This window comes from Lepisosteus oculatus, unplaced genomic scaffold (assembly GCF_040954835.1).
Source record: "Lepisosteus oculatus isolate fLepOcu1 unplaced genomic scaffold, fLepOcu1.hap2 HAP2_SCAFFOLD_96, whole genome shotgun sequence".
Lineage (NCBI taxonomy): Eukaryota > Metazoa > Chordata > Actinopteri > Semionotiformes > Lepisosteidae > Lepisosteus > Lepisosteus oculatus.
The window spans coordinates 497,151-517,597 of NW_027168432.1; the positions used below are offsets into that span (position 1 = coordinate 497,151).

A 20,447-nucleotide genomic window follows, 5' to 3' on the forward strand; every position below is an offset into this window, starting at 1 on the left:
TGTAAAATCCTTGTCCACATTTGTGGTTTGTTGATGTTTTTTCTGTCTGCCAAAGTTGCATTTTGACATCCGGACGGGGAGACTTTATCATTTGAACGTGAAGCCAGCCTTAAACCCTCTGAGGCGTGTCTGTCTGCCGGCATGTATCTTGTGAAAGGTTTTTTTTTTAACAGAGAGCGACTTTAAAAAGGTTTCCGCAGCCACCTCGCACTCCGTGTTAGATTATAGGAGGAATGCGGCGGCGGCGAGCTCGCTGTAGTCGTGGCCGAGTAGTTAAGGCGATGGATTTGAAATCCATTGGGGACTCCCCGCTCAGGTTCGAATCCTGCCGACTACGGCGTCTGCCGCACGTCACCTTGTGCCTGTGCGGCAAAGGCGAAGTGCCGCTTCTCCTTTCCTGGTACTATAAAAATGCTACATCGCTTGGTCCTGCTTCCATGGAAAGCAGTTCTTCAGGTAATTCTACTCTCTTACCAAAGCTGTTAGGTTCCTTTCCGTGGTGAGATGGGTTGTCATGCAACGCTGCCACATAGTGCCGACAGACAAGTGTGTTGCGGGAGAAGAGAAAAGTGTTTGAAGATTTAAGAGTGTCTTAGGTGGAGCCAAAATCAAGTGTCACAAATGCAAGTGGGAAGATTTCCAATGTTTAATATGGTCAAAATAAGCGGAAGTTACCAGCTGGTCCGGCACAGTCTGCCATGCTTTTGTCATATACTGTAAAGTGGTGTGGAACTGGGTGTCGAACTGGAGCCTCACCATTTGCATATGTGAGGCTCCAGTTATACATCGAGTGTCACATTAAATGACAAAAATGAAGAGAGTTAAAGCACCTGGAGAGGTTTTCTTACAACTTTTGAGCTGACACAGTTTTGGAAAATGTTTCCTTCACGGTGCACTGAACAACATAGGCAGCCAAGAGTCTCCAAAACAAAACAGAATGGACAGATAGGAGAAAATTCCCACTCGTCCTGAAGTTCCCAAAATCCAGCACTGAGCGTAAACAAAGTGTCTAAGTAGCGTGGGAATGCTAACCCTAACCCTAGCTGGAGTTTGAGCAATCCGGCACTGAGCGTAAGAAGATGAGTCAAAGTAACGTCTAATCGGATTAGTTTCCTTAGAGCTGGTTCAGAGTTTGCTCAAGAGTTTACCTTTCACAGATGCGCAAAGAAGAATGTTGGGGGTGCACGCTTCAAGGCGCCTTACAGCTGTAGGGAGTGATTCGAGACGATTCGTGGCGTGTGCTCGTTCCCATATACCGTACGACCCGGGGTGCAGTGCTAGGATGACGTACAATACCGCTTGGGCACGTAACGGGGTTATATGCAAGTGCAGGACGTGAGGGTTTTCGTTTGTTCGTTTTGTTTTGCTCTGCTTTGCTTTGTTTTGCTTTCCATCGCGTTGGTAAGAGCGTAAATAAAAAGGCGATTCCTGTGTCTACCACTAATGTAAGAGCTATTTCAAGTGCGACGTGGTGCGGCTTTTCAAATGCTTGTGGGCATTTCTCTGTTGTTGATTCTTTTTTTGTGTGTAACAAAGTGGCATTTTCATGTCCGGACGGGGAGACTTTATCATTCCGACATGAAGCCACCCTTAAGTCCTCTGAGGCGTGTCTGTCTGCAAGGCTTGTATTTTGGAAATGTTTTTTTGAAACGGAGAACGACTTTGAAATAGGCTTCCGCCGGCGCCTCGCGATCCAGGTAAGATTGTAGCAAGAACGCAGCGGCAGTGGGGCTTGCTGTAGTCGTGGCTGAGTGGTTAAGGCAATGGACTAGAAATCCATTGGGGTCTCCCCGCAGAGGTTCCAATCCTGCCGACTACGTTGTCCGCTTTCAGTCGGTGTGTTTCGGCACAAGCAAAGAAGCGCGCCTCTTTGCTGTTCCTGGTGGTTTTAAAACGCCCAATCGCTTGTACCCGCTGCCTTAGAAATAAGTTCTTCAGCGTCCGCAAATGGCATTTTGCAGCTGGAAGCAGATGTCGACGCGTTTTGCACAGAGCACCAAAAAAGCGTCTTTTTTAAAGGCCCAGGCACTGAGCATTGGTGGTTCAGTGGTAGAATTCTCGCCTGCCACGCGGGAGGCTCGGGTTCGATTCCCGGCCAATGCAGTGGCTTTTGCAGCGAGCGGCTCCATCACTTGCATCCCCTTGCAACTCGCAACTGAAAACCCACTGAAGCTAAGCAGGTGTGAGCCAGGTCAGTACCTGGATGAGGATGAGCTACAGGGAAAAACAAAGCTTCCAGCTGGAAGCGGTGTTAATGGTGCCGGCGGGGGGGCGCTCACCCTGAGGTCTGTGCGGGTCCCAATGCCCCAGTATAGTGACGGAGATGCTGTGTTGTAAAAGGGCGCTGTCTTTTGGATGAGATGTAAAACCGAGGTCACAGCGCTCTGTGGTCATTCAAAATGACCACCAAAACCTTTGACAAAAGCTCTTGGTAATTGATGGTCTTCAATAATGCTTCTCCTTTAGGTACATTTTAAATCAGCTGAAAAATGCTGTGAAATGGGGGGGCACTTCAGGCCAGTGTAGGATTTGGGTTACAAGAACCATGAAACTGCACGAGAAAGCCCGTACACTGATTACACGGCTTTCTATTCAAAGGAGGACAAAAGAAATTCCCTGAGTTTGATTTTTTGCAGCACAGAGAGGAGCACTGTCGTGAGGCTGGTTAGCTCAGTTGGTTAGAGCGTGGTGCTAATAACGCCAAGGTCGCGGGTTTGAGCCCTGTACGGGCTAGGTCCAGGTCCCTGTTTGTGAAACAGGCAAATGACTGTCTCAGGGGCCCATTCCTCATTCTCAAGACACATGTATGCAGTATGTACACTGTGCATTGAGCAATAGGGACTGAATACACCACAGGTAAGGTTAGAAGTCATTCTGAGGTGCCACATGTGAGGGATACAGCTAGGCATCCGAAATGTAGGGTTTGAGACCCTTCAGGAGTACTGCATCCTTTGAGACAGACCCGTGCATGTTAAACAAATGATCATTTCTTTCGGCATTAGGGACTAAATATACTAAACATATGATGCTAAAATGTTATTTTCACATATATTAATGTAATAAATGATTGCTTATGCTTTAGAAACAAATCTAATTAAAATAAAAGCTTAAGTTTTGTATTTATCTTGTACCATAGAACATGATTTTCTTTGTATTTCAAGCCCACAAAGTGTCCAAATGACGCACTACATGATATAAGGAAGATTATCACATGCATATCGGTATTATCTTTCTTATGAAAATGCATTCCTTTCATTACCTTTTACTTTTTAAAATGAACTCAAATTGAGTATAATGTAATAATTTAAGTAGAATAGATTCTAATAATATAATGATCCAGTGTTTTGCACTACTTCACTGCTTCACTGCTCTATGCCATCTGGAAATAAATCCTCAGACTGCTTACTGCCCTGGGCATGTACCAATAAATTAAAGGAGCACATCTGTTTATCACTGCGTTGAAGCAGGAGACACACAGTCTCTGCAAACACATCCTAGATACAGTGTTCCAGCACCTTTGACCTCATCCAGAACATATCATTTCTTGAAAGGGATTGCTGTCCGAATGCACATCTGAATCCCAAGCAGAATCTCTAGTAAAATACGATCATTTGTGAAACAGGCAAATGACTGTCTCAGGGGCCCATTCCTCATTGTCAGACACATGTATGGAATGCTTTCACCGTGCATTGAGCAATAGGGATTAAAAACACCGCAGGTAAGGTTAGATGTCATGTTCTATGATCATTTCTTTCAGCATTAGGGACTAAATATACTAAACGTATGATGCTAAAATGTTATTTTCACATATATTAATGTAATAAATGATTGCTTATGCTTTATAAACAAATCTAATTAAAATAAAAGCTTAAGTTTTGTATTTATCTTGTACCATAGTACATGATTTGCTTTGTATTTCAAGCCCACAAAGTGTCCAAATGTTCTATGATCATTTCTTTCAGCATTAGGGACTAAATATACCAAACGTATGATGCTAAAATCCTGAAAAAAGGATGTGCTCCATCTCGTCAGTAGATTGGATTCCAAAACTGATTTGGGTCAATATACATTACCTTTGAAATTAAAGTACAGTCTACTGTAGGGAACCATCAACTTAGAAAGCATTGGCCTTCCCTGGGGGTCAGGTAGGTGCAAAAGATAAACCTTTATCCTATCTTTATCTTAAGATAAGTGGCCAAGCAGTATTTTTCCAAGTTTCACCAAGCACATCATGTTGCCATAGTAGACAAAGTTCTATAAAATGTTAAATAACTTTTAAAAAAAGCATCTTGGTCTTACAGTACTGTACAAGGTGAATTAAACTGTCCCTGGTAATAAAAAGTAATTAGAAGCATCTCAGAAACTTTATCTCTAGAAACATTAGCTGTTTTATATCATGTAATTTAGTGTGATGTTGTCAGAATTCAAGGACATTATCACACACAGAAATTGGTTCAGTTAAATCTAAAAAACACAGCTAAACATGGGTTTAAATGTAACAGAAGTCTTACCTCTTGTCAAAAGATTTAATTCAAGAAGCGATGTAATAAATGATTGCTTATGCTTTATAAAGAAATCTAATTAAAATAAAAGCTTAAGTTTTGTATTTATCTTGTACCATAGAACATGATTTTCTTTGTATTTGAAGCCCACAAAGTGTCCAAATGATGCACTACATGATATAAGGAAGATTATCACATGCATATCGGTATTATCTTTCTTATGAAAATGCATTCCTTTCATTACCTTTTACTTTTTAAAATGAACTCAAATTGTGTATAATGTAATAATTTAAGTAGAATAGATTCAGGTAGGAAATATAGAGTCATGATGTATATGGCTGACATCATTTCACATGGGTGAATTTTAAGCTAAGAAATAAAAACATTTACAATGAAGATACCATTGCTTAATTTTAAATGCCTTTAAAAAATAAATGCCTCCTGAGAATAATTTGCCACTCCCAGATCCTTGGTAAGGTACTGTTTGAATCCAATCAGGAGAGGAGCATCCAGGGAGTGCTTTCTATAGAGTCCAGCTTGGGCCACTCTCTTCCGGCCTGCTGATACTTTTTAACTACTCAGGGCCTGTAAGGATATAAAACACCGGTTTAAACATTTTATACCTATAAGACAAATTAGAATTTTAGTAAAAAATAGATACATCTGAAAAATAAAAAAGTCTTACTGCTGATAGAGTTCTTCAGAGCTCACATCTTCCCCTTCCTTATCCGCTTCTGTTTCAGTTTCTAGAGCAGCCTCTGGCATCTAATCCTCCTGGACAGCGGCCTCTTGCTCAGGGCCGCTGGAATGCAGGTAGATTCTTTTCAACATGCTTTTACATAATATGTTGTAACAATGATTTCAAAAAGAAACTACAGAAGCCTTACAGATTAAAAATATCTCACCTTGCCAATGTGTCTTCAGGCTTCCCATGTACAAAAAGGCCCAAGGACTCTAGCAGTCTTACAACCACTATCCTGTTTGCCTCACCAGACACGATCTCTATTCTGTGGTAATCCACGATGACCCCCTTCTTCAGGTGATTCATCATGTCCTCCCTCGCCTGTTGAGAGGCCATCCTGATCTTTTCTGCCGTGGCGTGCTTCATACACGCCCTCTTCAAGTGAGCAGGAAGCTGATCAAGAGTATTCAGGTACATCTTGCACACCAGGGGAATCCGCGCGGGTTTCCTTTGAAAATAAATAATACCATCTGTGTATAGAAACAAGCTAAGACTGATTTCTTAAATTATCCTTAATTTTCTCTCTCATAGTTTGAGCATAATGATTTTATTGCATTTATATAAGAATTGCTCATTGCTCCTAAATAAATAATGGTTTCATAAAAAAATGAACACTTACTTGGGCTCAGTCACAGACTTTCCAATAGAAGCCATTGTGGAGTTCAGCAACTGCAGGTCCTAGAAGTGGGGAAGGAATTTTAAAAGAGAAATTGAATTACAATACAGAAGGAATGGCTGAGGGTTCACTGAAATATATAAATATACAAATTCCAAAGACTGAGTCCATATAGAAACAACTACCTTTCATTTTCAGTATAAGAAAAAAAAACATTATCTTCCAAAGCATCATAAAATTGTCCCTTCTTCCAGACTCTACTTCTCTCTTGTAGTAGTATAGCAGACCTTTCCAGGTGAGCAGATCACAGAGTCTGAAATGAGCTTCCTCCATCAAGCAAAGTACCTGAACATGACTCTGTCTTCATAAAAGCGCCCCTGTAATAAAGAAATTAAATCCGAAATCAAGAGGGCAGTTGCCTACTGAAATACAAGAAGTCATCAATTTTAACCTAGCAACACATTAAAGGCTGCATCTATACAAATACGATTCTAGAAATGCTCACCAGATTACGTTTTAAGAAGGAACTGCGCCTCAGGTTCCGCCGAGATCTTAACTCGGATGGCAGGATTCAGAGTCCGGAGTGCGGACTGATGGCGCACGGAGGGTCCATATACTGTGGATCCCTCAGTGATCTTCCGCGTATTCAAACCGCCAGCGTGTGACTCCCCTGTCCCCGTGACCTCATTGCTCTGCTCTCTCCTCTGTGCAGCTGAGCCCGACTCACGGTAAAATGGAAAAAAATATGCCCTCGACGTGAGATTTATTCTGGAGCGAGCCAGTGTTGCGCATAGCTGCCTTCAAAGCAGTTAACCCAGGTTCGATTCCCGACCAACGCAGTTGCGAATGTTTTCAAATGCTGTCATGAGCCTTGGATTGTGACTAGCAAAGCGAAGCCTTTTGAAAGAGCTAAAGCACTGCAAAACGGAATTGAAGGAGAATCTTACAGGGGATTCTGAGCAGCGTCTGCATACATGCAGTCAGATAAAGGTGCTGAAAGCTTGAGCTACTCTCAATGTCATGCTGCCCTTCCCCGGAGTAAATCTGTTACATTGAAAGAATGCTTCTGGCAGGTTCAAAAAGGGACCCTTGTTAATTGGAGAAATCAATGATTTCGAATGAATTCTGTATGCGTTAAAAGACAGCTATACACAGAAAACATGCAGGACACTGCTCACGATGTTTCCCGAGCCGAAACACAGTGCGTTTTTCCAAGCCATTTGACAAAGCCCACCCACTGAAAACTGCAGCAGATCGTGTAAAGACGTTCAACTTTGTAACTACTGCACGCACAGGAAGCAGAATAAATTCCTCTTTTCAAACTGTCAAAGGTTTGCTTTGCGAACGCTGCAGGACATCGCACAATCTCTTTTGAATGGGGACAAACGATTTCTTATGGGGCGCAGTAAGTACAGACGTTTAAAATGCTCCACTCATGCCGACGATGCAGCATGAAGAAGCGCAACCTAACGTTTGACAGACAAAAGCCAGGCGCCGCTATGAGCAATATGAAATCATACTGACAGCACACGGCGTTTCGCGCTGACACAAAAGTAATCTCGACAGACGCTGTTCTCTGCATAAAGCTGAAAGAGCTAAAGAGCGTTCCTGTTGACACGTAACAAGCTCGTTTCTTTCTACCATGATATCACCGTGACCAAATCTGTCTTTAAACACCTTGCTCAGTCTCTGACAAGACTGTCAAAAATTGCTTTCGCCGATTGTATTGCAAACCGGCGGAAGCGGGGTATTGGGAAAAGTTTTCAACTAGCAATAATCGAGCCTCGGCTAAACCTCACAGGCTACGATACTGCCACTGCGCAAAGCTGACGGTTGCCAGGCAACCGCGGGGATCCTATGGAAATCGTTATCGATCGTCTCATGGCATGTCGTTGCTATAACGCTTCATATTTGTCGTCTTCTTCTTCTTCTAGCTTGAGGTTTTGAAGAATTTCATGACAGACAAGGGCTCCGTTGGGAACAAAGGGCGTTGTGAGAAAACCGTTGCTTATTTTCAGCAGCAGAAATACAACCCTTTAAATACAAGATGACAGAACAATGACGAAGGGCATGCCGGGAGGAACTCATGCACTACAGAGGAAAGGGGGCGGGCACGTACAGTTCACATTCAAGCCACAAGTACTCTTCTTGGATGTTGCACAAACAAATCCTAACGTCTTGAAAGCATTGCAGCATGTTTGTGTCCCATTTCCCGTGGCTGCGGGACGACTGACACGAACGGACAAACACAATCTGTGGCGTTTAGCGTGACATAGTCTTGCAGGCATCGTGCTGTCTCACTGCAATATTATACCGCTGGAGGAAACAGTCCATCTGGCCATGAAACTCATTTGAACGTCTAGCTACAGCAACTAACAATATCATGATTTATTCAGGATGTGTGGAATCAGCACGTCCCGGAGACAGCTTCCGAAATCGTGAGCATTCTCTGGTGGTAGGGGCGTTCAAGATGGCGCTCAGGTGGGAGGTAAAGTTTAGTGGTTGGGGAGTTTTTTTGAGTTTTTCATGACCTGAATGTTAATTTTTGCTTTTTTTGACTACAGAAAAATAAGGACTTAACACTAGTTGTTTAAACTTCAGTTTTAATTGAAAGAAAAAAAAACGATTTTTTTTTAGGTTTAAAAAGTCCGATATGAGTAACACTGGGAAAAGAAAAGAGAGTGCTGGGTCTTCGAAGGAGAACTCTAAGATACCTCAATCGTATATGTATAGCACTACAAAAAAATCGATGGCAACTAAAGGGAAAAGTGAAGCAGCTGCAGGGGCAGCAACAGGGCGGAGGCGCCGCGCGCCCGGCCGACGTGTTGGACCGGTGCGCTTTACGTGCTGAAATAAACACGCGACAGCCCCGAAATGTTTCCAGAGTGCTGTGCACTGAAGACTTGGCTGGTGCTCCTCTGTGCAGATTGTTGGTGCTCCTCCAGTGTGGGACGAGCCAACACAAGGGAGCGCATTCGCCAACATCCAGGCACGCAATGCGATTTGGAAAGCAGCTCCTTTCCAAAGAGTTGCACACGAACGATCCTTCAGTCCCGCTCGGGGGGCACGGAACCCCCGCCACACACAGCTTCAAGTAGCGAGTCAGGCGCTGGGGCTTTCGCTTACGGCCACACCACCCTGAAAACGCCCAATCTCATCTGATCTCGGAAGCTAAGCAGCGTCGGGCCTGGTTAGTACTTGGATGGGAGACTGCCTGGGAATACCAGGTGCTGTAAGCTTTTGCTCTCCCGGCCAGCAGGGGTCGCCGTTGGTGCCGTAGGCTTTGGGAGGAAAACCTGCAGGATGGAAAGGTGATCTATAGCCTCATCTCTAGAGATGTTTTGTTGCTGTGGCATGTGTGTGACCCATATTCAAAAAAAAAACCCGTCTGTAAAACGAATATCGAAGCTGCCTCTAAATCTGCAAATGAAGATGAGTCGATAAACCACTCGTTTTTCGTATAACTAGACATATATTCATTTGTTACCGATTTCATTCATTGAGCACGGATACAATAGAGGTACAGCCATTCACTGTTTGACATGTCTGCACTGGTACAGAACCGAGCAATCAGAAAACGGGTGAAACTGTCTTTAGACTCAGCATACAGTACCGAGGCCCCCCATGACCAAATAAAGGCTAACCTCGATAATCAGCCTAAAGAACGCAGACTACAGCAAAACGACTGACTTTGAAAAGGGAATGAACGTCCGGAAGGAGTAGTGGAACTAGCTTGAGATGCTTCTCCGGACCCCTAACTAAAAGCCAGCGAGAACCAGCAGCGGCGTCCACTCCTGTCGAACCGGGATCCTTCCACAGCCACGCAGCTCGTGGTGTCTTAACCCTCCCGTATCTGATTTTGGACCAAGCACATCAGGGGAGAGCGCGAACGCAGTCCCCCACTACCAGAAATTATGCAGTCGAGATTCCCACATTTTGGGAATTTGCAGGGGTCAGCACAGCCGGAGTGCAATGGCCGAGCCTCGCCCTGGGTGAACCTCCTTCTTGATCAAGGTATCTCCCCTGCCAGGTAAGTATGAGTTAAACAGGCCCCTGCAAGCGGCCCGCACCCACAGCACAAATCGCGCAGCCTAGGCCACCTCCTCGCCCCGCACGCCACCGCCTCCTGCTGGGCCCACTCTTTCACACACTCACACGCCACACTAACACTCAAAAGTGTGGGCAAAACGAGAAAACGAGCGCGCCGTTTCCTACACATCTGCAGTCGCCGTTGCGCATTCGCAGCATGTCCCGGGATGCAATTCGGCCTCATTTGCATAACTCCAGACCGGCAGATCGCCACGCAAGCTCGCGACGTGCGCCTGCCACACACCGAACAAACCTTTTCAGCAATTTCCAAAAAACGGGCCTGCTCGCCTGCCCACAAGGCTCCGTCTCTTACCTGCTCTCCAGAGCCTGCTGCCTTCTGTGCTTTTCTCTCGGCACCGCTGCAGTGCACACAACTCCTGCAGCGGGAGGGGGGGAGAAAGTTCCCGCGCTCCGCCGCAGGGAAGGCTCGCTCCGTGCGCACACGTCCTTTCGATGCCAGTCCAACAAGTGCTCCGCATTAGCTGCGTCGGGGCTCCGGCGTGTCGCACCTCACCTCACCTCGCACTGCCCCCTCCTTGAATGTCTGCCGCTGGGCATGCCCCACTCTCCTCCGCCTTATCTTATCGCGTGTGAGCACCGACAATGGCCACAATGCCGGGGAATGGCACCTGTAAAGTGTTAATTGGGGCACAGGAACAGCCCGTCTCGTCTCGGGGGGGCCGGCTTCAGAGACAATACAGCAAACACAGCGGGGCGGGGGAAGAAGACGACACCACACATGCGGGTACATTCAGCTCCGGCGGGAACGAGACATTTGTCGGTCTTTTCAAGTGCCGAGAGCCGAGCAATCCTTCACTTGTATCGTTTCTCCCCGGTGACTAGATCTGGCCCTGCGACTCTCGACTGGGCTCACCCCCGGGGCAGCCCAGCAGGTGTGAGCCTGGCCGGCACCCGGATGGGAGATTCCACCCCGGAAAAGCTCCGGTTGCTGCTGCTCCTGCAAGAGGTGTGACTGGGACCAGTAGGGAGCGCTCACCCTGCGGGCTGTGTGGCTCTCTTACGCCCCAGCCTCCTGATGGAGGTCAAACCGAGGTCCCGACCCTCCTTGGCCATTAGGAAACCCCAGGGCGTCTCTCAAAAAGAGACGCCGGGGGTGTCCCTCTGGTGTTAGTGCTCCCCTTTACCCATCAGTCGGGGTCTCCTCCTAATCCCCGTCTCACCTGTAACAATCAATGACGAGGCCCCCCTGTCCGTGAGATTTAGTACTCGCGCAAGAGACCGGGGGCAGAGCGCGAACGCGGTCCCCCGCCCCCCACAAAGTGCGCGCTCCGGGTTCCCTCTCGGGGCCCTGCAACACAGCGGAAGGGCAGCGAGAAGGAGCCTCTTGCTCTGACGCCGCAAGGCCACAAGAGGGCGGAGGCGCCGCGCGCCCGGCCGACGTGTTGGACCGGTGCGCTTTACGTGCTGAAATAAACACGCGAAAGCCCCGAAATGTTTCCAGAGTGCTGTGCACTGGAGGTTTTTGTCTGGTGAAGACTTGCCTGGTGCTCCTCCGTGCAGATTGTTTGTCCTCCTCCAGTGCGGGACGAGCCAACACAAGGGAGCGCATTCGCCAACATCCAGGCACGCAATGCGATTTGGAAAGCAGCTCCTTTCCAAAGAGTTGCACACGAACGATCCTTCAGTCCCGCTCGGGGGGCACGGAACCCCCGCCACACACAGCTTCAAGTAGCGAGTCAGGCGCTGGGGCTTTCGCTTACGGCCACACCACCCTGAACACGCCCAATCTCGTCTGATCTCGGAAGCTAAGCAGCGTCGGGCCTGGTTAGTACTTGGATGGGAGACTGCCTGGGAATACCAGGTGCTGTAAGCTTTTGCTCTCCCGGCCAGCAGGGGTCGCCGTTGGTGCCGTAGGCTTTGGGAGGAAAACCTGCAGGATGGAAAGGTGATCTATAGCCTCATCTCTAGAGATGTTTTGTTGCTGTGGCATGTGTGTGACCCATATTCAAAAAAAAAACCCGTCTGTAAAACGAATATCGAAGCTGCCTCTAAATCTGCAAATGAAGATGAGTCGATAAACCACTCGTTTTTCGTATAACTAGACATATATTCATTTGTTACCGATTTCATTCATTGAGCACGGATACAATAGAGGTACAGCCATTCACTGTTTGACATGTCTGCACTGGTACAGAACCGAGCAATCAGAAAATGGGTGAAACTGTCTTTAGACTCAGCATACAGTAACCACTCGGCCACCTCGTCTAGGAAACTGGGCTGTCCTGACATGGGTTGGCGCACTCCAGTTGATCTTTTTCTTTTTTTCCCCTCATACTCGAGGGTCATTTTCCTGTTCCACATGCGATTTCAACATTTTCCTTGGGAGATGTCAAGCCAGCAAGCCACTGCTGTGGTTCAGTGGCCAGTGTGGAGTTCAGTGGCCCTGTTGTACACAGAAAGCACATTGAGCTCCTTGGACATGAAAAGTTCCAGATAAAAGCCATTTGTCATCCTTTCTCTTGGTGTCGATGTTGCTATTGTATGTAAAGGTGGCAACTTGCTCAGCGAGCAGGCGGAGCACACACCGAATGCAGATGTGTCTGAGTGGTGTGTCCAAGTGGCTGCAAAAGGACAGCACTCCCGGGGCGCCGTGGCTTAGTTGGTTAAAGCGCCTGTCTAGTAAACAAAAAATCCTGGGTCCGAATCCCAGCGGTGCCTTTTTTTGTTCTGTGTTCTCGAACAGAACTGGTCATTATGGACAACCGCATACGTCTAGACTTAATTAAATGCAAGTATTCATTTCCTGTCTTGAACGACTTGTTTTTCTTAAAATGGATGCAACTTGCAAAACATGAAATACAAACCTCGCTAATCAGCGCTCGCGGCTGGCAAAAAAAAAAGAAGTCAGCAATGTTTTTTTCTTTAACCTTAAGCCTGCTAATGGAGAAGAACCTAGTCGCCACATCACATACATCCGTTTCAACGATAAGAAGGTAACAACTATCCTCACTCCAGAGTAAATCTCACGTTGAGGGCATATTTTTTTCCACTTTACCATGAGTCGGGCTCAGCTGCACAGAGGCGAGAGCAGAGCAATGAGGTCAGGGGGATAGGGGAGTCACACGCTGGCGGTTTGAACACGCGGAAGATCACTGAGGGATCCACAGTATGTGGACCCTCCGTGCGCCATCATTCCACACTCCAGACTCTGAATCCTGCCATCCGAGTTAAGATCTCGGCGGAACCTGAGGCGCAGTTCTTTCTTAAAACGTAATCTGGTGAGCATTTCTAGAATCGTACTTGTATAGATGCAGCCTTTAATGTGTTGCTAGGTTAAAATTTATGACTTCTTGTATTTCAGTAGGCAACTGCCCTCTTGATTTCGGATTGAATTTCTTTATTACAGGGGCGCTTTTATGATGACAGAGTCATGTTCAGGTACTTTGCTTGATGGAGGAAGCTCATTTCGGACTCTGTGATCTGCTCACCTGGAAAGGTCTGCTGTACTACTACAAGAGAGAAGTAGAGTCTGGAGGAAGGGACAATTTTATGATGCTTTGGAAGGTAATGTTTTTTTTTTCTTTGAAATCGAAATGAATCAGAATATCAGTGCAAAAGACAAACTCTTGGTTTGGTTTAAAGAGATATGGTTTTAAAACAGACAAAATGTAGAAAACAGGTGTTTCTCACTTTTGGAAAAGAATGGACCGGGGGTAATATTTTACTAGTTGCAGTGCTAAGCTCACTGGGTTACAGTCCTGCAGTGTCACACCAGGGCCAGTGGTGCAATGGATAATGTGTCTGACTATGGATTAGGAGTTTGGAGGTTTGACTCCTGCCTGGCGCTGGTTGTTTTTAAACACATCAGCCTACTCCCTAAGTAGCCTGTGCTACTTACTGCATTGTAATCGTACCCAGTAAGAGATTTCCTTCATGTAAATGAACTGCACCTGACAGCTTTAGAAAAACACCTGGGCTCAGTACGGTGCTGAGAGCTCAAGTTGTACCAATAAACTTGACAGTAAAAGGTTGTAATTAGTCAAGAAATAAAGTCGAACAACAGCTGCGGGTTTGATTCTGAACGTATCAGATTGCAGCACCTTTTACTTCAATTGACAAATGATAGAGATTCGAAGAGAGATCCTTCAGACCAGCAAGCGAACCCACGGCTATTTCGGTTTTCTATCTAGGCAACGTTGGTGTCTGCAATAGCATACATGAAAGCGTGATGCAATTTCTGTGGCTACATTTGTTGCACGTCATGCACAGTAAGAGTGTTTCTAACACCAAATAAAAAGTAAACAATTAGCGATCACGCCTTCTCCTCAGTTAACCCACTGAAACCCTTGCTGTTAACAGTTCTTTAATGCGTGCTTTACGAGCACCTACATATTGTGTCGGTTCTTTCAGTTTTATTCATTAGGTTTTCAAAGGCATAAGTAGAACACCAGAGGTGCGAACGCAAAATGTGTGGTTATCTGAAGAACTCATTTCCATGGCAGCGGGGCCAAGCGATTTAGCGTTTTTATAGTACCAGGAAAGGAGAAACAGCACTTCGCCTTTGCCGCGCAGGCACAAGGAGACGTGCGGCAGACGCCGTAGTCGGCAGGATTCGAACCTGCGCAGGGAGTCCCCAATGGATTTCGAGTCCATCACCTTAACCACTCGGCCACGACTACAGCGAGTTTGCCCTCGCCGCATTCCTCCTTTAATCTAACACGGAGTGCGACGTGGCTGCGGAAACCTTTTCAAAGTCGCTCTCCGTTAAAAAAAATAAATACCTTTGACAAAATACGTGCCGGCAGATAGACACGCCTCAGAGGGTTTAAGGCTGGCTTCACGTTCAAATGATAAAGTCTCCCCGTCCGGATGTCAAAATGCAGCTTTGGCAGACAGAACAAACAGCAACAAACCACAAATGTGGATAAGGATTTTACAAGCTGCACCACACTGCACTTTCAAAAGCATTTACATTCCTGTTAGACGCAGGAATTGCCTTTGATTTGCGTGCTTACAAACGCCATGGAAAACGAAACAAAACAAAAGCCCTCAGCTCCTGCACTTGATTATAATGCCGTTACGTGTCGAAGCAGGAATTTACGTCATCCTACCACTGCAACACGGGGAATAGAGGGAAATGAGCACACGCTACGAATCGTCTCAATCATTCCTGTTAGACGCAGGAATTGCCTTTGATTTGCGCGCTTACGAACGCCATGGAAAACGAAACAAAACTAAAGCCCTCAGCTCCTGCACTTGATTATAATGCCATTACGTGTCGAAGCAGTAATTTACGTCATCCTACCACTGCAACACGGGGAATAGAGGGAAATGAGCACACGCTACGAATCGTCTCAATCACTCCCTAGAGTCCTAAGGCGCATTGAAGGGTGCACCCCCATCATTAATCGTTGCGCCTCTGTGAAAGGAAAGCTCTTGAGCAGTCTTTGAAACAGCTCGGATGAAACACTTGATTGCTTCCATGTGCATCTGGAGCCCATTTCTTATTTTCACTTCACGCCCATTAAAGCATTTCTAAAACAGGAGATTCGCGCTTGGGAATGCGCCCTGCCTTACAAATAAAACAGGTCTACGGGTCTGAAACCCGCTCCACGGAAAACAGTTCTGTTGCGCTTTTGATCAAAGGGAGATTCGCTGTTCTTACTTTTTGATGACATAACACCCAAAGGGGCTTCTTTGGAGCTGGATTTCAACCAGCATCCTTGGCGGTATCCTTTACAGTCCTCTGTTCGGTCTACAAGGGACAGAAGGGGGCAGCTTTCCTCACACATACAGTGCAATGTACTGTAGTGTTCCCGTTCATTGAATTTGCAGTTCTGCATCAGACCTCTAACCCGTTTCCTTAGCTTGGATTTAAGCCACGAAGCAGGCTTCTACTGTATAAACGTCTAGAGGAATGACAAACTGTGATTCTGAGAGACTGTCAAAAATCGCTTTCTCCGTTTGCGTTGCAAGTAAGTGAAAACGCGGTCTCAACCCAGAGCCAACGTTAGCCTACTATACCATGTTCAGCCACCGCTAGAAAATGTACGGCTCTAGTACCGGAGCGACGAGGATGGGATTCGAACCCACGCATGCAGAGCACAATGGATTAGCAGTCCATCGCCTTAACCACTCGGCCACCTCGTCGAGGAAACTGGGCTGTCCGGACATGGGTTGGCACGCTCCGGACATGGGTTGGCACGCTCCAGATGATCTTTTTCTTTTTTTTCCCTCGTACTCGAGGGTCATTTTCCTGTTCCACATGCGATTTCAACATTTTTCTTGGGAGATGTCAAGCCAGCAAGCCACTGCTGTGGTTCAGTGGCCAGTGTGGAGTTCAGTGGCCCTGTTTATTATGCCTAATAAACAGGAGATCCTGCGTGATCCTAGATGATTGCAAGCCGTACAGCCTCCGCCATGCTTCCCAGGTGGGATGAGGTTTTGGAGTTGGTATGCAGTGTTTTGTTATCTCCAAACATAACGCTGTGCACATTTACCAACAAGTTCAGCTTTTGTCACGTCTGTCCACAGAACATTGTTCCAGGAGTTGCTCTGGAACATCCACGTGGTCTTTAGCAAACTTGAAAGGGGCAGTGGGGGCAGACACTTCCCGCCCCCCAAAGAAAAGAGCGCCAATCAGACAGGCGGAGACCAAGGACTCGCAGAGCAGACAACCACAATCGCCATAACAAGAGCGATTGTGAGCGGTTTTGTTTTCTCTCTTTGACCAGCCCAGCTGCGCCCCACCCGAAAGCAGGGAAGCAGAAAAATTGCATGGAACTCATTCATGCTCCTCTCCACGGAAATCTTTAGTAAAAGGCAAAAGATTTGTATGAAATGAATAGAAACCAGAGTGCGTGGCTGCACAGCTTCAGGAGCCCAGGCCACCTTCAAGGCCTCTGCCCTGCCGGTCGTGGTTGGCAATGCACCTGGCCTTACAAACGAGCCAGTGGGGTCCGTTCAGCTCCGGGCTCATCGCCTGCGGCTCTCGGCTTGCGGGCGTGCCCAATCCGTGCGATAACTCGGAAAACACCCGGCCACACTGTGCCGGAAACGACGCACTCTGGGAAGCCGCTTTGCAAAGCGAGGTCCCAAGATCCCCTGCGGCCGGACACTTCCCGCCCCCCAAAGAAGAGAGCGGCAATCAGACGGGCAGAGACCGAGGACTCGCAGAGCAGACAACCACAATCGCCATAACAAGAGTGATTGTGAGCGGTTTTGTTTTCTCTCTTTGACCAGCCCAGCTGCAACCACCCGAAGGCAGGGAAGCACAAAAATTGCACGGAACTCATTCATGCTCCTCTCTACGGAAATCTTTAGCAAAAGGCGAAAGATTTGTACGAAATGAAGAGAAACCAGAGTGCGTGGCTGCACAGCTGCAGGAGCCCAGGCTGCTTTCAAGGCCTCTGCCCTGCCGATCGTGGTTGGCAATGCACCTGGCCTTACAAACGAGCCAGTGGGGCCCGTTCAGCTCCGGGCTCATCGCTTGCGGCTCTTGGCTTGCGGGCGTGCCCAATCCGTGCAATAACTCGGAAAACACCCTGCCATACTATGCCGGAAACGATGCACTCTGCTACAATATTATTGCTACATATCTGCATTTGTTGGTTTTTAAGGAGTAAGAGTGCAGGGAGTTTAAACCTGCGATCCAGTGTGTTGAAGTATTTCACAACACTACCCCTAGCACATCTGGAAATAAATCCTCATAATGATTATTGCCCTGGGCATGTACCATAAAATCAGTGAGCATATATATATATATAACTGTGTTGAAGCTAGAGACACAGAATAACTGCAAACACATCCTAAATACAGTGTTCCTGCACCTTTGACCTCATCCAGAATGTATCCTTTTTTGAAAGGGATTGCTGTCAGAATGCACAACTGAATCCCAAACAGAATCTCTAGTCAAATATGATCATTTGTGAAACAGGCAAATGAGTCTCTCAGGTGCCCATTGCTCATTTTCCGACACATTTATGCAATACTTTCACCATGCATTGAGCAATAGGGATTAAAGACACCACAGGTAAAGTTTTCGCGTTGAGCAATAGGGATTAAAGATACCAGAGGTAAGGTTTAAAAGTGATTCTGAGGTGTAACACATCAGCTAGGCATCTGAAATGCGGGGTTTGAGAGCCCTTCAGGGAACACCGTACCTTAAAGGTACCAGAAGTCCACTAGTATAAGCATTAAGTCACTGTCACCCCTGTTACAATGTGATTGCTACATATCTTCATTTCTTTGGTTTTTAAGGAGTAAGAGTGCAGGGGGTCTAAATCTGCGATCCAGTGTGTTGAAGTATTTCACAACACTACCTGTAGCCCGTCTGGAAATAAATCCTCATTCTGATTGTTGCCCTGGGCATGTACCAATAAATCACTGAGCATATATATATATAGCACTGTGTTGAAGCTAGAGACCTGTATGTATAATATGATGCTAAAATGTTATTTTCACATATATTAATGTAATAAATGATTGCTTATGCTTTATAAACAAATCTAATTAAAATAAAAGCTTACGTTTTGTATTTATCTTGTACCATAGAACATGATTTTCTTTGTATTTCAAGCCCACAAAGTGTCCAAATGACGCACTACATAATATAAGGAAGATTATCACATGCATATCGGTATTATCTTTCTTATGAAAATGCATTCCTTTCATTACCTTTTACTTTTTAAAATGAACTCAAATTGTGTATAATGTAATAATTTAAGTAGAATAGATTCTAATAATATAAAGATCCAGTGTATTGCACTGGCCTGGTCAGCCTGGCCTGGTGGATGGTGCACATAGCACTTTCAGTGCTGGAGGTGTTAATGGCGGAGGTGTTGGAGAGTGATAGCTGTGTGGGATGGGTGGGTGAGTAGCTGTCGTGGGTTGTAGCTTTTCCTTTGCAGCTTGTCCTATACCTTCCTCCTGTAGGCGTCCTTGCTCTCTCTCAACTTCTGTTTTAGCTCCCATCATGTAATGATGAACATGATTTACATGATAAAAGGAAGATTATCACATGCATATCGGTATTATCTTCCTCATGAATATGCATTCCTTTCATTACCTTTTAATTTTTAAAATGAACTCAAGTTGTGTTTAATGTAATAATTTAAGTAGAATAGATTCTAATAATATAATGATCCAGTGTGTTGCACTACTTCACTGCTTCACTGCTCTATGCCGTCTGGAAATAAATCCTCAGACTACTTACTGCCCTGGGCATGTACCAATAAATTACAGGAGCACATCTATATATCACTGCGTTGAAGCAGGAGACACAATCACTGCAAACATCCTAAATACAGTGTTCCAGCACCTTTGACCTCATCCAGAACGTATAATTTCTCTCAGGGGCCCATTCCTCATTCTCAAGACACATGTATGCAGTACGTACACTATGCATTGAGCAATAGGGATTAAAGACACCACAGGTAAGGTTAGAAGACATTCTGACTATATTCTAAAATATTGGACTCATATTCTTATGATGGCAGACATGATGCTGTGTTTAAAACCGGGGTAAATGGACATTATATGACTGTCAATTCTGTTTTGTTTTGTAGACTCTTGGCTGCCTATGTGGTACAGTGCAGCGTGAAAAAAACATTTTCCAAAACTGTGTCAGCTCAAAAGTTGTAAGAAAACCTTTCCAGCTGCTTTAACTCTCTTCATTTTTGTCATTTAATTGTCTGTCGGCACTATGTGGTAGGGTTGCATGACAACCCATCTCACCACGGAAAGGAACCTAACAGCTTTTGTAAGAGAGGAGAAAGGGACCTGGCCTGTACGGAGATCGAACCCACAACCTTGGCGTTATTAGCACCACGCTCTAACCAACTGAGCTAACCAGCCTCACGACAGCAATCCTCTCTGTGCTGCAAAAAATCGAACTCAGGGAATTTCTTTTGCCCTCCTTTGAATAGAAAGCCGTGTAATTCAGTGTACGGGCTTTCTCGTGCAGTTTCATGGTTCTTGTAACCCAAATCCTACACTGGCGTGAAGTGACCCCCCATTTCACAGCATTTTTCAGCTGATTTAAAATGTACCTAAAGGAGAAGCATTATTGAAGACCATCAATTACCAAGAGCATTTGTCAAAGGTTTTGGTGGTCATTTTTAATGACCACAGAGCGCTGTGACCTCGGTTTTACATCTCATCCAAGAGACAGCGCCCTTTTACAACACAGCGTCTCCGTCACTATGCTGGGGCATTGGGACCCGCACAGACCTCAGGGTGAGCGCCCCCCCGCCGGAACCATTAACACCGCTTCCAGCTGGAAACTTTGTTTTTCCCTGTAGCTCACCCTCATCCAGGTACTGACCTGGCTAACAAATGCTTAGCTTCAGTGGGTTTTCAGTTGCGAGTTGCAAGGGGATGCAAGTGATGGAGCCGCTCGCTGCAAAAGCCACTGTTTTGGCTGGGAATCGAACCAGAGCCTCCCACGTGGGAAGCGAGAATTCTACCACTGAACCATCAATGCTCAGTACCCAGGCCTTCAAAAAAGACGCTTTTTTGGTGCTCTGTTAAAAAAGCG

The 20,447-nt window shown here is 46.1% G+C and overlaps 10 non-coding genes across 10 annotated transcripts; 4 read left to right on the forward strand and 6 right to left on the reverse strand.

The window, feature by feature from the left end:
- The first annotated feature begins 255 nt into the window (after window positions 1–255).
- Window positions 256–337, forward strand: trnas-uga (transfer RNA serine (anticodon UGA)). The gene has a single exon. It is a non-coding gene; the product is annotated as a tRNA-Ser (tRNA).
- Window positions 338–2,032: 1,695 nt separating this feature from the next.
- On the forward strand, window positions 2,033–2,103 carry trnag-gcc (transfer RNA glycine (anticodon GCC)). The gene has a single exon. It is a non-coding gene; the product is annotated as a tRNA-Gly (tRNA).
- A 5,443-nt stretch (window positions 2,104–7,546) lies between these two features.
- Window positions 7,547–7,688, reverse strand: LOC138237431 (U4 spliceosomal RNA). Its single transcript, XR_011188963.1, has one exon. It is a non-coding gene; the product is annotated as a U4 spliceosomal RNA (small nuclear RNA).
- A 1,292-nt stretch (window positions 7,689–8,980) lies between these two features.
- LOC138237391 (5S ribosomal RNA) lies at window positions 8,981–9,099 on the forward strand. Its single transcript, XR_011188925.1, has one exon. It is a non-coding gene; the product is annotated as a 5S ribosomal RNA (ribosomal RNA).
- Window positions 9,100–9,734: 635 nt separating this feature from the next.
- On the reverse strand, window positions 9,735–9,898 carry LOC138237415 (U1 spliceosomal RNA). Its single transcript, XR_011188948.1, has one exon. It is a non-coding gene; the product is annotated as a U1 spliceosomal RNA (small nuclear RNA).
- A 1,766-nt stretch (window positions 9,899–11,664) lies between these two features.
- LOC138237399 (5S ribosomal RNA) lies at window positions 11,665–11,783 on the forward strand. The gene has a single exon (XR_011188932.1). It is a non-coding gene; the product is annotated as a 5S ribosomal RNA (ribosomal RNA).
- Window positions 11,784–14,507: 2,724 nt separating this feature from the next.
- trnas-cga (transfer RNA serine (anticodon CGA)) lies at window positions 14,508–14,589 on the reverse strand. Its single transcript has one exon. It is a non-coding gene; the product is annotated as a tRNA-Ser (tRNA).
- A 1,389-nt stretch (window positions 14,590–15,978) lies between these two features.
- trnas-gcu (transfer RNA serine (anticodon GCU)) lies at window positions 15,979–16,060 on the reverse strand. Its single transcript has one exon. It is a non-coding gene; the product is annotated as a tRNA-Ser (tRNA).
- Window positions 16,061–16,656: 596 nt separating this feature from the next.
- LOC138237369 (U5 spliceosomal RNA) lies at window positions 16,657–16,770 on the reverse strand. The gene has a single exon (XR_011188903.1). It is a non-coding gene; the product is annotated as a U5 spliceosomal RNA (small nuclear RNA).
- A 393-nt stretch (window positions 16,771–17,163) lies between these two features.
- Window positions 17,164–17,277, reverse strand: LOC138237379 (U5 spliceosomal RNA). The gene has a single exon (XR_011188913.1). It is a non-coding gene; the product is annotated as a U5 spliceosomal RNA (small nuclear RNA).
- Between the last annotated feature and the right edge of the window lie 3,170 nt (window positions 17,278–20,447).